Source organism: Panthera onca, chromosome A2 (genome assembly GCF_046562875.1).
Source record: "Panthera onca isolate mPanOnc1 chromosome A2, mPanOnc1 haplotype 2, whole genome shotgun sequence".
Taxonomy (NCBI): Eukaryota; Metazoa; Chordata; class Mammalia; order Carnivora; family Felidae; genus Panthera; species Panthera onca.
The window spans coordinates 10,207,983-10,221,019 of NC_138340.1; the positions used below are offsets into that span (position 1 = coordinate 10,207,983).

Sequence of the window (13,037 nt, forward strand, 5' to 3'; positions counted from 1 at the left end):
AAGCTCCTTCAACACATTGAGACGTTTTAACTAAGTAATCAAAGACCTGAAAGAGACAAAATACAAGCTTTGGTGTTCCTGGCAGACGAAAGAGAAAGGACCTCTGTTTATGTTTTTCTTATCAAGACCAGCACAATCCAAGAAAACTTTGTATTTTGAATAGAGAGAAAAGCAGAATTTTAACCTTTAAAATCCATCCATTTCAACCTTACTCCGTCCTGATCACACATACAATTCCTTTTCCAAAGATTTCCCTTCATGAACCTTCTACAACTTTCCTTTGCATTCAGATTTTGTCCCAAGCCATTGCGCTCCAACCAACCAGTCTCGTTTAGGACAAACTTACTTTCTTTTACTTTTAGTAAAAATGTATTTCCATTCCTTCTATCTTTCTCACACATCTCCTACTTGTTTACATACAAAGTTGCTTTCCTTGGGGCACCTGGGTGGCTCAGTCGGTTGAGCGTCCGACTTCGCTCGGGTCACGATCTCACTGTCCGTGAGTTCGAGCCCCGCATCAGGCTCTGTGCTGACAGCTCAGAGCCTGGAGCCTGCTTCCGATTCTGTGTCTCCCTCTCTCTCTGGCCCTCCCGCCGTTCATGCTCTATCTCTCTCTGTCTCAAAAATAAATAAAAATGTTAAAAAAAAAAAAAACAAAACAAAAAAAAACAAAGTTGCTTTCCTTATTTCCATCACTCTTAACTACACTTAGCAGAATTTTAACTCTTAGAAACCTTAGTCTCCAGTGACAACTAAGTAGTAACCAGGTGTGAACTGTTACACCAGAATTTTTTGATGGCAAATTTATGAGTTAAGCACAGAGCATGTTTTTTTTTTAATTTTTTTTTTAACGTTTATTTATTTTTGAGACAGAGAGAGACAGAGCATGAACGGGGGAGGGGCAGAGAGAGAGGGAGACACAGAATCGGAAGCAGGCTCCAGGCTCTGAGCCAACAGCCCAGAGCATGACGCAGGGCTCGAACTCACGGACCGCGAGATTGTGACCTGAGCTGAAGTCGGCCGCTTAACCGACTGAGCCACCCAGGCGCCCCAGAGCACGTTTTTCCAAAAGATCCAAATAGCCTTCGTTTCTCTACGATAAGAAGTAAAAGTGCCTATCTATGTTCAGTAATCAATGTTTTAGCACGCCGTTTGATTTCAAAAAAGACCTAGATGTCCAACAAATTCAATCCCATTTATCATGCAAGCAAAACTTTAAAGTTTTAGTTTACCAAAGACTGGAAGCTATCTTAACAGTTACCCATGAAAACTTTGAGACAGACAAAATTAACCATTGTTTTAAGTCATCATTTTGCTCCCAAATTGGAACAGAGAGAACATGAGCTTATTCGACCTTCAGCAAACCTAGATAGAATAAAAAGTTTTTTATTTAATGGTGATAAACAGGCCTATCTCAAACCAACAAACTTAAATTAGCTTAAACATCGAATACATTCTGTGTCCACTTAAAAGTCAATCAATTTTGGGGCGCCTGGGTGGCTCGGCCGGTTGAGCGTCCGACTCTTGGTTTGGGCTCAGGTCACGATCTCGTGGCTTCCTGGGCTCGAGCCCCGCATCAGGCTCTGCTCTGACAGTGTGGAGCCTACTTGGGATATTCTCTCTCTCTCTCTCTCTCTCTCTCTCTCTCTCTCTCTCCCTCTCTCCCTCTCTCCCTCTCTCCCTCTCTCTCTGCCCCTCCCCTTGTGCTGTCTCTGTCCTTCTCAAAATAAAATAAGTAAACTTAAAAAAAAAGTCGGGGTGCCTGGGTGGCTCAGTCAGTTAGGCATCCGACTTCAGCTCAGGCCATGGTCTCATGGCTTGTGGGTTCAAGCCCCACATTGGGCTCTGTGCTGACAGCTCATAGCTTCGAGCTTGCTTCAGATTCTGTGTCTCCCTCTCTCTCTGTTCCTCCCCCACTCATCTCTCTCTCTCTCAAAAATAAATTAAAAAAAAATTTTTTAACGTTTATTTATTTTTGAGACAGAGACAGAGCATGAGCAGGGGAGGGTCAGAGAGAGAGGGAGACACAGAATCTGAAACGGGCTCCAGGCTCTGAGCTGTAAGCACAGAGCCCGATGCGGGGCTCGAACTCACAGACCGTGAGATCATGACCTGAGCCGAAGTCGGCCGCTTAACCGACTGAGCCACCCAGGCGCCCCTCTCTCAAAAATAAATAAAAAACATTTTTAAAAAGTCAATCAATTTGTTCCCCATTATTAGTTTTTACCTGGGATGCCAGTGGGGAGCCTGAAGTGGGCAGTCTAAGGGGGTGCCCTTTGCTCCTTGACACAGACAGTGGGAGAAGGAGCAAATAGGGCCTGAGACAGCGAGGAGGGTACAGAAACCAGTGACGGAGGCGGAACCCAAAGTGGTGCAGAAACCAGAGGGGGAGGGGAAGGCAGAAGAGGCAGGCCAGGTGCCAGCAGAAGGCAGAGAAAAGAGGATTCCTGGTTCTAAACCTTGCAGCTTGGACAGAGGTGCAAACACCGTGTTTTATTTTCTGATTTTTATTTTTCCACCAAAGTGGAAATATGGAGTCCATGTCAGGCCGGAGAAGACAGGAAATTTTCCCCCAAGCAAAGGGCGTTTTGGCAACTGCTTGGGAATATTCCTTAAAGTCCCCGTCCTGAGGCAGACTAAGCCACAGTTGGCTCCGAATATCATAGCCATTAACCCGGGAAATGAATGAGGGAGATGCCCTCAGATCGATTAGGAGGAACAGAGAGAAAAAGCCAGCGTCCCCTTTGTCAAGGATGGCCTGTGTTTCCTTCAGCGACTGAGTTCTACCAGGAGTAGGACTGTTTAGACATTTTTGTCAGGAGGGAGTTTACTAGCCAAACACATCTGGGCAAACGCATTCTGCAAGAGGCTCTTAAGTCCAGATCCTGATTTACAGCCATGAAGGCCTGGACCTAGGTAGGGTACCTCTGCCCAATCACCCTGTTTTCTGCAGAAGAGATCTGTTAGCTCTGTTTCAGGAGGTCAGTCCTTTCCTGAACTTTGTAATGCGAATTGTCTCCAGTGGGTTAAAAAGGCATCCCAAGGGAGAGTCCTTGGGGACTGAAGAGAAGTTCCAAGCTCCTCCCAGAGAGAGAAGAGTAGAGAGGGTTTAGCACCATGAAAATCCCGCCCCCGACTCCTGGGTGGGGTCCCACGCACAGGCTATGTCAGAGGTTCCCGAGCTGTCTAAGTGACCCGAGGCGTCTTCCTACTACCTTACTACTTGGAGGCAGGTCTGCCCAAGGAAGGTCCCATAAAGGGTCCCTGTAGAAGGGATGCCCGTGTCCCTCCGCTTCCGCATTGCATCCTCGGCTACAAACGGGTGCCAGGTGTATGGACCGAAATACTGTACCTTGAAAACCATGCCATAAAAGGCCATGCCTTGGTTTACCCAGACTTTGAAGAGTATGCTGTGAAGGCCATGCTTTAGTTTCTTGAAGAACTTGCTGTTTTTAACCCATGGAAAACACTAGAAAAGTTTTACAAGGGGGAGTTACCCAATTTTGTAATTTAAGTAGTTAGTAGAGGACATTGACCGAGAACCGTAAAGACAGAAATATCATGATCTGAGTGACATTCCAACATATGTAGTCCTTACATCCAGCTTCCTAGGAAATGGTCCCCAGTTGGGTTTTTTTTTTTTTTTTTTTTTTTTTTTTTTTTTTTCAACGTTTTTTATTTATTTTTGGGACAGAGAGAGACAGAGCATGAACGGGGGAGGGGCAGAGAGAGAGGGAGACACAGAATCGGAAACATGCTCCAGGCTCCGAGCCATCAGCCCAGAGCCTGACGCGGGGCTCGAACTCACAGACCGCGAGATCGTGACCTGGCTGAAGTCGGACGCTTAACCGACTGCGCCACCCAGGCGCCCCCCCAGTTGGGTTTTAATTCAATCGGGTACTGGCTTCAGCCGGCCCCCAGTGGAGGTCCTGTGGCCAGAAGGGGCTAGACCAGAGATGTGGAGGGGATTGACTCAGACCAACGAAGGGGAAATTTCACACAGGAGTCTTAAGATGGGAAGCCGTGCTAGTCACTTAGGTGGCTGCCCCCTGCCCGACACAGACAACTTTGTGTAAGGACAGGAATAAAGAGAGGGCATCGAGTTTCTGGATCTTACTACCATTGTGGCCAAGGGCCTAACATCCAGCCAAAAGGCAGGCTTTCTCCTCCTGGTAGAGTGGCCACGGGCTAGAGGATGGCAGCCTGAGCAACCCACAGGAAAGTATCCCAATAAGGCCACGCTTCTCAAAAAAAGCCCCTGAAATGAGAGTCAGGGAGGAAGGAGAAAGCATACTCACCAAATTTGCCCCGAAGCACAGAGTCCAGATGAAAATGAAAAGATTCGAGGCCCCACATTCAGGCGCCAAATGGTGAAGTTTTGGGGTGACGGTGGGGTGGTCCTGGGCAGCCGGGAGTACCTGAGGAATGTCACATGTGTCCCACCTGGGGAACATCTGGTACTTTTCCCTCAGCTTGCCTTATGCGCCCTCCTCAGCTCCCCCACATTTTAGCCCGTATGGTTTCTCCGTCCACCCGTTAACAGACATCTGTTTGCTCCTAGCGTTTGGCCATTATTAGTAAAGCTCGTACAAGTATTTTTATGGACGGAAGTTCGCTTCTCTAGGGCAAATGCCTAGAAACGGAATGGTAGACTGCAGGTCATGTGTATGTTCTATTTTAGTAGATTGTGACCGTATTCCTAAATTGTTCCACTCCCACTAGCACCCTGGGAAACTTCCAGTTACTCCCAATCCTTGCTTATACCTGGTAGTGTCAGTCTTTCTCAGCTATGTTTTGATTGGGGGATTTGGGGTGGTGGGGGAAAGAGAGGGGAGATAAGCTGGTCAAACATGATAATCCTGCCACTAAATTCCAATGTCCCTAAGCCCCTGACACAGTTAAACCTTCCTCCACAGTTCTCCAGGAAGGTTCTAGCCTTTCGTCTTTTTTTTTTTTAAGTTTATTTATTTATTTTGAGAGAGAGTATGAGCGTGAGCGGGGGAGGAGAAGAGACAGAGGCAATGAGAGAGAATCTCAAGCAGGCTCTGCACTGTCACCACAGAGCCCCAAGTGGGCCTTGAACCCATGAACTGTGAGATCATGCCCTGAGCCGCAATCAAAAGTCAGATGCTCAACCGACTAAGCCACCCAGGCGCCCCAGGTTCTAGCTTTTCAATTTCATTTAGTGTAAGCTGTCTTGGGGTCCATGTTCTAGACAACAAATTCAGAGCTGATGTTGCCAGAGGTGTAACTTCAGCCAAAAAGCCCAAAGGAGAGAAGCCAGTCAATGGAGAAGGAAGCTTTATATAATATGAGGTAGATATTTTAGGTGGTAATATACCATAACACTTACTGAGCACCTCCATGTGCCCAGCAGGGTGAGGCATGCAAAATCTAAGGGGGCACCAAAAACTGTCATCAAGATAAATAATTTAAAATGTTTTTTAGGGGTATCTGGGTGGCTCAGCCGGTAAAGGGGCGACTTCAGCTCAGGTCATGATCTCGCGGTCTGTGGGTTCGAGCCTCGCGTCGGGCTCTGTGCTGACAGCTCAGAGCCTGGAGCCTGTTTCAGATTCTGTGTCTCCCTCTCTCTCTGACCCTCCCCTGTTCATGCTTTGTCTCTCTCTGTCTCAAAAATAAATAAATGTTAAAATGTTTTTTAATGTGTATTTATTTTTGAGAGAGAGAGACACACACACACAGAGCACGAGCAGGGGAGGGGCAGAGAGAGAGGGAGATAGAATCCGAAGCAGGCTCCAGGCTCTGAGCTGTCAGCACAGAGCCTGATGCAGGACCTGTGAGATCATGACCTCAGCCCAAGTCGGATGCTTAACTGACTGAGCCACCCAGGTGCCCCAAGATAAACAATTTTAATGCGCTATTTTATTTTATTTTTTTCCATTTTTCAAGTAATCTCTGCACCCAACATGGGGCTCGGAACTCATGACCCCGAGATCAAGAGTCACATGTTCCTCCCAACTGAGCCAGGCGACCCTTAATGCACCATTTTAAAATCAAAATTGGGGGGCACCTGGGTGGCTCAGTCGGTTGGGCGGCCGACTTCGGCTCAGGTCATGATCTCACGGTCCGTGAGTTCGAGCCCCGCGTCAGGCTCTGTGCCGACAGCTCAGAGCCTGGAGCCCGTTTCAGATTCTGTGTCTCCCTCTCTCTCTGCTCCTCCCCTGTTCATGCTCTGTCTCTGTCTCAAAAATAAATAAATGTTAAAAAAAAAAATTAAAAAAAATAAATTAAAAAAAATCAAAATTGGAGCACCTGGGTGGCTTAGTTGGTTAAACCAACTCTTAATTTCGGCCCAGGTCATGACCTCACAGCTGTGAGATAGAGCCCCATGTCAGGCTCCACACTGCTTGTGGATGATGCTTATATTCTCTCCCTCTGTCTCTCCCTCTCTCCCTCTCCCTCTCTCTCTCTCTCTCTCTCTGTCTCTCTGTCTCTCCCTCTCTGCCCCTCCCCTGCTCACACACATGCTCTCTCTCTCTCAAAAAGAAAAACATTATTGCATTAAAGCATTGTGTATCTTGAATGTTGTCCCTGAAGCCAATGCCGCACCCTCACCCTAGCTCCCACCCTGGCGCTCAGGCTTGTTCTGAGAAATCTAAGTGTATCGACTAACTGAATCCCCCACCTGGAGCAGATTAGTGCATGTATTAGCGTATCCATTATCAGGATGACAATGTGGGTGACCTGAGGTCCAGAGAGGGTTAGTCCCAATCCCAAAGTCACACAGCTGGCAGGCATCCAAGCCCAGGCCATCTCCCTGCCTTAGACTTGGCCACCTCCTACAAAGGTGGAGAGGCCCATGCCAGGTAATGTAGAAGCCCAGAGAAATCCTGGAGGTGCCCCAGGAAAGCAGTTTAGAGGCAAGCTTGGCGTAATCAAATCATCTGAGGTGAGTTGTGGAGGAGACAGCCAAAGCCAGTTGAGTCCTGTTGACAAGTGTGAAAATTAGAAAAGGGAAACCTCGGGGCGCCTGGGTGGCTCAGTCAGTTGGGCGTCCGACTTTGGCCCGGGTCGTGATCTCACAGTTCATGAGTTCGAGCCCCGCATCGGGCTCCATGCTGACAGCTCGGAGCCTGGAGCCTGCTTCGGATTCTGTGTCTCCCACTCTCTCTGCCCCTCCCCAGCTCATGCTTGCACTGTCTCTGTCAAAAATGAATAAATTTTAAAAGAAAAAAAAAAAAAAAGAAAAGGGAAACCTCACTACAACGGAGTTGGGAGGCCAGAAGGGGGAGCTCTCACACAATACGACTCCTTGTCAGCCCTTTCCGTTCTCAACTGGAAGAAGCTGGTACTTTACTGCCCAGCAGGAGGAAGATTTTCTTCTGAGCCAGCAACAGCCCAGCCAACGACTCAGCCAATGAAAAGCCACCACACTCTTTGAGGGACGCCTGGCTGGCTCAGTCCCTGAAGCACGGGGCTCTTGATCTTGGGGCTGTGAGTTCCAGCTGCACATTGGGTGTAGAGATGACTTAAAAAATTAGGGGTACTTGAGTGGCTCAGTCGGTTGGGCATCTGACCTCAGCCCAGGTCATGATCTCACTGTTGGTGGGTTCGAGCCCCACATGGGGCTCTGTGCTGACAGCTCAGAGCCTGGGGCCTGCTTCAGATTCTGGGTCTCCCTCTCTCTCTGCCCCTTCCCCACTGGCACTCTGTCTCTCTCTGTCTCTTGAAAATAAATAAATGTTAAAAAAAAAAAAAAAGAAAAAAAGGTAAATTGTATGGTATGTGACTTTTATTTCAATAGAAAACAAAAAAACATGTTGAGTGAAAGAATCCAGACATTAAAAATCCAGATATATAAAAAATACTTTATAAAATGATCCCATGAGGTGTGAAGTTCAAGAACAGGCAAAATTAATCTATGGTGATAGAATTTCCATAAGGTTGCCTGGCCAAGGGCACGGTAAAATCCACGCAGCCGGGGAGCAGACTGGCTGGCTGCGGCAGGAATGTATACGCATATAAAAATTCACAGAGCAGGGTGCCTGGGTGGCTCAGTCGGCTAAGCGTCTGACTTCAGCTCAGGTCACGATCTTGCAGTTCGTGGGTTCGAGCCCCACGTCGGGCTCTGTGCTGACAGCTCAGAACCTGGAGCCTGTTTCAGATTCTGTGTCTCCCTCTCTCTCTGCCCCTCCCCCGTTCATGCTCTGTCTCTCTCTGTCTCAAAAATAAACGTTTAAAAAAAAAATTAAAAAAAATTCACAGAGCTGCACACCAAAGGATCTGTGTACTTGACCATATGTAATTAAAAAAAATTCACAGAGCTGCACACCAAAGGATCTGTGTACTTGACCATATGTAAGTTGTGCCTCCATCAAAATAATTAACAATGAAAAATAAAAAGACATAGGGGCACCTGGGTGGCTCAGTCGGTTAAGCATCTGACTCTTGATTTCAGCTCAGGTCATGATCCCACGGGTTTGTGGGTTCGAGCCCCACATGGGGTTCCTCATGCTGACAGTGCGGAGTCTGCTTGGAATTCTCTCTCTCCCTCTCTCTGCCTCTCCTGCGCATGTGTTCTCTCTCAAAATAAATAAATAAACTTAAATAATTTTTTTAAATAAAAAGACATACCTCATAGTTAAAATGGAGGTCACGTGTGTTCACCTTCCCACGTTCACTCCCCTCCCCTGCTACAGAAACAACAACCTAAAAAAAAAAAAAAAAAGATACTGAACAATTACCGACCCCTTGCTCTGTGCTTTACAAGAATTAACTTGGGGCACCAGGGTGGCTCCCTCAGTTAAGTGCCTGACTTCCTTCCGCTCAGGTCAGGGATCTCAGGTCAGGGATCTCGCAGTTCAGTTTGTGAGTTTCAGCCCCATGTTGGGCTCTGCGCTGACAGCTGCAGAGCCTGCTTGGGATTCTCTGTCTCCCTCTCTCTCTATGCCCCTCCCCCAATCGCTGTCTCTGGAAAATAAGTGAACACTAAAAAAAACAAAAGAATGGACTCATGTAAGCTTCCCAGTAACCCTATGAGGCTGCGTGCTATTATCCCCTTTTACAGACAAAGAAACTGAAGCACAGGGCAGTGAAGTCACTTGCTCAGAATTTTACTGTTGGTCTGGGGCACTGCCAGGATTTGAGCCCAGGTAGCCTCACTCACCTGAGCCAGGATGCCTGGCACAGCACAGTTCACTAGCCCCTATGTTTGTTGTAAACTTGATACATAGTTTCACTTTCTGTTCTTCAGTAATGGATATAAGCAATATCAAATTGTATCATTTTTTTTCTACTTGCTTTTTTTTTTTAATTCCCCCGCCAACCCAATGGTTTTTTGAGTTTAGCCTTGTTGATACGTTTATTCTTTCTGGTGCCAGATGAATCTACTCCCCTCTCCTTTTCTGGCCCCTGCTGGAGGAGACTTGGTTTGCAAAGAGCCTTATCTTTTGAGAAACGATCCTTAGTCCCTCCCCTGCTAAGAATCCGTCAGTGGCTCCCACAATCCTCAGGGTCAAGCTTGAACTCCAGAGATGTGCTGGAACCCCTCCATCGCCACCATTTGCAGCATCTGGAGACTGCCCCCCACTTCAGGTTCGTCAGCACGAAAAACTCCAGCCATACCCCATCATGCTCTGTTTGTTCAACCATCTGTTCACCCAGCAGCTACTTACTGAGCCCTTTCCACACGCTAGACACTGTTGTAGGAGCCAGGGACTCAGCAGAGGACAAGCCAGACAATGATCCTTGGGGAGCTGACATCCTGGTTGAGACAGACAAGTAAAAAAAATAGAGTTGTATTTACTAAAATTTGCAAGGAAGAAAAATTGAGCTGTTTGAGGATAAGAATTTGGTAGAGATGGGGTGGGGCCCGTTTTAGGCAGAGAGGCAATCAGGGAGGATTTCTCTAAGAAGGCAACATTTGAGCGAAAATGGAAATGAAGTGAAGAAGAGAGAATGCGGAGAAGGGAAAGCATTGCAGGCAGAGAAGACAACAAGTACAAAGGCCCTGAGGTTGGAATAGGCGGGGTTTTGTTTTTTTTTTTTTTTTTTTTTTTGAGGAGTGGTGAGGAGGCCACATGGCCAGAGGGTCAGGAGCGAGGGGAGCAGAGTGGGAGATTGGGGGAGAAGTCAGGACATGCCAGGTTCTCCCTCGCCCACCTCTAGGGCTTTGTCCCTGCTGTTCCTTCAACCAGACACCCTTTTCCTCTTTATCTACTTTGCAGTTTCCTAATTGGTCCCTCAATGTCAGCCCTTCTGCCTCTTCCACAGTAGTCCTGGGATACCTTTCTCCTGACACCTGACACCCTGTCCACTCACTCATTCGGCAAAGACTCATTGAGAATAGGCCAACTGCTGGGCAATTTCAGAGGAGTGACAGTTAAATAAAATAGGGCTGTATTTTATAATAAATACAACAGGGCTTGGAAAGGTCTCTCAAGGAGGTGGCATTTCAACAGAGACCTAAATGATCAGAAGAGGCCCGTCTTGGGGAGATATGATGAAAGGGCACTCCAGACACCGGCTAGTGCAAAGGCCCTGCAGTTGGAAGTAAAGTGAGAATATCTGAGGAACAGAGGGAAAGCCAGCGTTGTTGGATGGGGATGAGGGGAGCGGAGGAGGTGCCTCTGGACAAGTGGGCAGAGGCCATACAAGACTGCCTTGTAGACCAGGTGAGGGGCGGATGGGTTTCCTAAGGCCTCCAGAGAACCAGGAACAGGTTGTCTGGCGGGCAGAGGTGGGGAATGGGGTGTGATTTAGGGTTCCTGAGGCCCCAGAGAAGACTGGAGAGGGGCCAAGAGCAGCTGCGGGGACGTGCCAGTACAGTTATCGTATTCGATTGAGATTGCACAGTAAGTCCCTCGGTCTCCTTGTAAGCCTGCATGCAACTCTGTTTACAGTGCCACCAAAGTCCCCAGCGGGCATTGATAAATACTCACTGAATAAATGAATGCTGGGAGTTTGGAGTGAGAATTTGGCACGGTTCCCCAGCTCTATCCAGGGAGGGAGTCTGGGACCTGGCAGGCAGCAGAAAGCCCATCCCTGGACACAGTAGCCCAGTCCCTGGGCCAGCCTGGAGCCTAGCTTTGCCACATCCTCTCCATCTGTGAAAGAGTTGGGCTGAAGAATTAGAAGAAGACAGGGCAAAGTCTATAGACATCCCAGCTCCAGAGCTGGGGACTTTCCTGACACCCCACACTGTGTCCACTCACTCTTGGAGTGCGCCTAGGCCAAATGCTCGGCAATTTCGGAGAGGAGTGACAGTTTAAATAAAGAAAACAGGGCCATGTTTATATATGACAGGGCATGGAAAGGTCTCTCAGAGGAGGTGACATTTAAATGGACACCTAAATGATCAGAAAAGCCTTGGGGAGATGTGTGCCTCAGTTTCCTCATCTGTAAATTGGGAGCAAAAGAACTACCTCAAAGCATTCTTTTAAAAAAAATTTTTTTTAAACAGTATTTATTTGGGAGAGAGAGAGAGAAAGAAAGAGAGAGAGTGGGGGAGGGGCAGAGAGAGAGGGAGACACAGAATCCAAAGCAGGCTCCAGGATCCGAGCTGTCAGCACAGAGCCTGACATGGGGCTCAAATTCACAAACAGGGAGATCGTGACCTGAGCCGAATTGGGATGCTTAACCAAATGAGCCACCCAGGCGCCCCTCAAAACGCTCTTTAATTCAATTGACAAATGAACGAGGGACAGCCGGGAGGCTGGTGTGGATGGACTAGTGCGCAAGGGGAAGAGATACAGGGAGAGAGAAAAGGGAAGGTGAAGGAGGTAAATCGTGTAGGGCCTGTGGTCTTTGGGTAGGACTTAGGCTTCTACTATAAAGACAGTGGGAGCCATGAAGGGATCTAGGCAGAGGAGGGAGGCGACCACACTCAGGTGTCCACAGGCGTTCTTAGACTGTTGTTTAGGCTGTGGTGGGGAAAATAGACTAGGAGGTAAAGGGTGGAGCTGGGAGACCTGAGAGGAGGCTACCGCACTGGTCCAGATGAGCAATGAGACCGGATCAGGTAGGTGGGGGCCGAGGAAGGGGTGAGAAGTGGGCGGATTCTGGATCGGTGTCATTTTCCTCCTCTTCCTTCTTTTTCTTTCTCCATTAAAACACCCCAAATTAAAAAAAAAAAAAAAAAAAAAAGAGGAAAGAAAACATCTCTCCCTGGTCTCTAGGTAACCAAAGTATCCTCAGCCCTCGGCGTTTTGGCTGATCCCCGGAGGGCGCTAATGTTCAGGCTCAGTCGCCAGGGAGCGCTCCCCGCCCTGAGCCCCAAGGGACCAAGGTTTGGCTCACTCACCGGGTTTCCAAGGGAGTGCGGGGTCGGCCTCGAGCCAAGCTGCACGCTCTAGAGACTCCAGAGACCCTGGAGAAGCTCCGAAGAGACCTCCACTCTCCTCCGCTTGGGCACGGGCCTGCTGCATTTATGGAACGCCACCTGCATGCAACAGCTCTGAAGAAGAGTACGGTCTACATTTTACAGCGGGGAAGATTGAGGCTCAGCAGCCACAGGATCCTTTGGGGCCCACAGCGAGTCAGTTGTAACAACGGCAATAACATTAAGCATGACAGCCGCTAACGTTTATTAAGCGCTTGCTGTGTTCTCAACACTTGGCACGCACGGTCTCAATTTCATCAACACCGAGGGGTGGGTAGGGTAAATCCCACTTCACAGATGAGGCGCTCTTTGGACGTGGGGCTCCCCCAAGGCATGAGATGCTGGGATTTGAACCCAAATCTGTCCAGAGATTGTCTCCAGGCAAAGGATGGTCCTTCCCAGGAGCCCCGAGCTTGCGAACGAGGGGGGAGATGAATTGTTTTTGTGTTTAGAGGGGTCCCGGGAGGCCCAAAGGCCTCTGCCAACCCCCGCCTTAACGTGGCTCAGTCTTTTCTTCGGGTTCCCGCGCGTTCAGATGGGGGACACCTGGGCAGGGTGAGGATGCAGAAAGAGGCAAGGGCGGGGGGAGCAGACGGGGTGAATTCGGCCGGGAACGGGGACAGCCCTGCAGCCGAGACCCCGCAGCCCCGGGGGCCGCCGGGAGCCGCGCCCCCTCGGCCCCGCCCCCTCCCCGGGC

General features: G+C 48.7%; 1 long non-coding RNA gene across 2 annotated transcripts; it reads right to left on the minus strand.

The window, feature by feature from the left end:
* Positions 1 to 7,735: 7,735 nt before the first annotated feature.
* LOC132679777 (uncharacterized) lies at positions 7,736 to 12,909 on the minus strand. 2 transcript variants are annotated; one of them, XR_009610321.3, is made up of 3 exons: positions 12,263 to 12,909; positions 9,636 to 9,724; positions 7,736 to 8,670 (listed from the first exon to the last, which is right to left on the minus strand). It is a non-coding gene; the product is annotated as an uncharacterized LOC132679777 (long non-coding RNA). The 2 variants fall into 2 exon arrangements; XR_009610320.3 differs by lacking the exon at positions 7,736 to 8,670 and having other exon boundaries at positions 9,246 to 9,724.
* Positions 12,910 to 13,037: the final 128 nt, after the last annotated feature.